This window comes from Octodon degus, unplaced genomic scaffold (genome assembly GCF_000260255.1).
Source record: "Octodon degus isolate 3935 unplaced genomic scaffold, OctDeg1.0 scaffold00010, whole genome shotgun sequence".
NCBI lineage: Eukaryota > Metazoa > Chordata > Mammalia > Rodentia > Octodontidae > Octodon > Octodon degus.
Genome location: NW_004524586.1, coordinates 7,244,512 through 7,247,583, shown reverse-complemented (window position 1 = coordinate 7,247,583; position 3,072 = coordinate 7,244,512).

Sequence of the window (3,072 nt, the reverse complement as noted above, 5' to 3'; positions counted from 1 at the left end):
ACCAGCTCAGTGTGCCTGGGGGTGGGGCTGATGCGGCATGTGGTGCCAGGGATTGAACCTGGGTCCTTGTACTTGCCAGGCAGGCGCTTAGACCACCAAGCTAACTCCTTGGTCCCCTGCTACATGTTTATTGCAGTCAGCAAATAGACTCTAGTCAAGGTTTTTCGTGAATTCACTGGGTGACTTTGGAGAAGTCAGGTAACTTCCCTGGATCTCCATTTCTTTCTAGGGCATGGGATGGATGGAACAGCTCGGAAATAAAGCGGGAACACTGGCTGGGAGAGCTCGTCTTCCACATTTCATCATCAAGGCTTTCCTCGCTGCTAGAATTGTAAGGGTTCCCCGACGCTAATCGGAAGAATGCCCCTTTGGCAACGTTTCTCCCTTCCTTGGTATTGTACAAACTATGGCAGTGAGCTTTTCTCTGCCAAACATCACTGACATGTAGAAAACATTTTTATGGTTTATATGAATAAGCATGTTATATAAGGGGGCCGGGGAGATAGCTCAGCAGCATAAGCACCCGCCTGCAAGCACAAGGTCCTGAGCTCAGTCCCTAGTCCAAAAAAAATGTTATTTATTAGAACATTTTTATTAAAGAAATGTGGTTTAAATGTCCTGATTTTTAACTATATAAATTAGAATACATAGAGCTATGCCACCATCCTGACAAAGGATGGTGAACCCTGTGCTAAAGCAGAAGCAGAAAGAGAGGAGAGACACATAGATACTAATAAGGTATAATAGCAGGTACTGAACTTTGAGGCAGGGTGGAGAGATAGGGAGTAAGGGATAACGCCCACGCTTCTGGTGTGCACACTGGATGAGGGAAGGGACTATGACCACCTCAGGAAATTTGAAGGCCCATATATTTCTTGGCCTGAGAGACTGCTAATAACAGCAAAGCCTGGTCTTTTCCTTTGCTCTACTGCTAAAGCTACATGCTTAGGGTTTTGAAGAACCCAAAAGTTCTAGAAAACCAAAGGTAAGAGTGGCACTGGCTCCATAGCCTCAATAGGGCTGCTGAGAAGTGTTCTCACCTGTCAATGAATACTTTCCCCCAGCAACCTGCTATAGAGAATACAATAGTGGCAGCAAAGAGCCATGGTGGGTTATTATTGTTTTGGTTTTTTCCTTCAGCAACACTTGGGTGAATGAAAAATAAAGTCCTTTTAATGTCAAGAAGAAAAAAAAAAAAAGAATACATCAAGCTAGTCTGTAATTCCATCTACCTTAAGTCAGTTAACAGATAAAAGGACATATGAAGGAAGAGAGAAGGGGAAAGAAGACAGTGTGACAAGCAGGGGTTGTAGGAGGAGCACACAAAGCATGAAGTAGAGAAGACAGTGTGAGGGGGAAGGAAGGAGAGAGGCAGAAGGAGAGGGGCACCAGAAAAGACAAAGGAAAGCAGAATCTAAAGTGCCCATGAGGGCTGTGAGATGGCTCAGTGGTCTAAAGCACCTACTTAGAACAAGCTTGGCAAAGCACAGGGACCGCGGTTCAATCCCCCAGCACCACATGCCAGCCAGCCCCGCCCCCTGGTGGGCTGAGCTGGCCACACACACACACACACACACACACACAAATAAAAATTTTAAAAAAATAAAAAATAAAAATAAAATAATAATAAAGTGCCCATGAGGGCCTGCCTCTGACCAGGGCCAGTGAGCTCCTCAGAGTTACTGTCCCCACTCGGCCTTGGACGGCAGAGCTCTAATTCATTGTTGTCACAACTCAAGGCTCCATCTGGAAGCACTTCTTTTATGGACTTAAGGACCAAACCCATGGTGAGATTTATTATGGTCAGATGAGAGAGGAATCGTTTAGGAGTAGGACCAGTGATAAGGGACAATATTTGCTGCTTCCCCCTGGAGATGAACAAACCCAGTTAGAGGACTGGCCTTTTTCCTCTTCCAGAGGGAGGTCAAATTACCTAGGTATTGTTATGTTTTTTCCTAAGACAGTGATTATATGTTTTCCTGTAAATACAATAACCAAATTTATGGATTGCCTTGTTATTTAGGGAGGACAGGTGCTGTCCTGTGCATCTAAAAGTTCCCCTAAAAGTCTCACATGTTTGAAAAGTGATTGGATCCTGGAAGCACTGTTCTTAGCAGTGGACTCCTCCATTGGTGAGCTTGGCAGCTGAATATGCTGTGAGAAGGGGTGGCCTGGCTAGATCTGGGTCCTGGGGCCATGATGTGGAAGGCGTGTACTCTTGTCTCTAAAAAATCTAAATGTTCCCATGGCACAGGGTGCATATTCCCATTGCAAAAGGGAGAAGTGGGAGATAGAAAGGAATGGTACCAGAGCAAGACCAAAACCCAACAGGGTAAATATTAAATCTGGTAGCTCCAAGTCCAGCAGTTAAGATACGGGGTCAGCTGTGAGTTCCAAAGGGCTTGGGCAGCCTATTTATCTGAAGAAATACTGAAATATTGTGGAAAGCTCTGAGGGCTCAGTTTGCACAAGGACCATTTTCCCAAGACTGCATCAGAAGAAGAGGTGAACTGTCTTTACTTCCACCCATTTGACTTTTTCTCTGGCTCGATCCTTATGATTCCTAACAGGATAAGTGAGGGGGCTATCCTATTTTCAGATAAGGACACTTCTGCTTAAAGAGATTAAGGTCTACTCAAGGTCAGATGAAATAAGTAATTTCTGGAACTTAGTACACCACCAGGCATAGATCCATGTTCATTGCGGAGGACCAAGGAGGCTAAGAATAGATACCAGCTATATAGACTTGGTCAGCTGCCCTTGCTGGCCACCTGCACAGGAATCCAGGGCTGTTGCCAAGTGTCTCTGCTACCCTACTGTCAGGAATGAGTGAGTCTTTCTTGAAGGACTAACAGAAGTCCTAGGAAGGTCTAGAGAACCTAGGCCTTTCCTCAAGGAACAGCCCAAGGAAGCCTGGGAGATGTCTTCGGGGCCTGGATCTGGGCAGCCTGGGGTCACTGCCAACACCAGGGGGTGCAGGGGTCCTCAGAAACTGCCTTAAAGAGTTGGGTATCCTCCTTATGACCACTAGAGGGCAAAAGCAGGGAACTGCTTCAGGAAATACTCAAACAG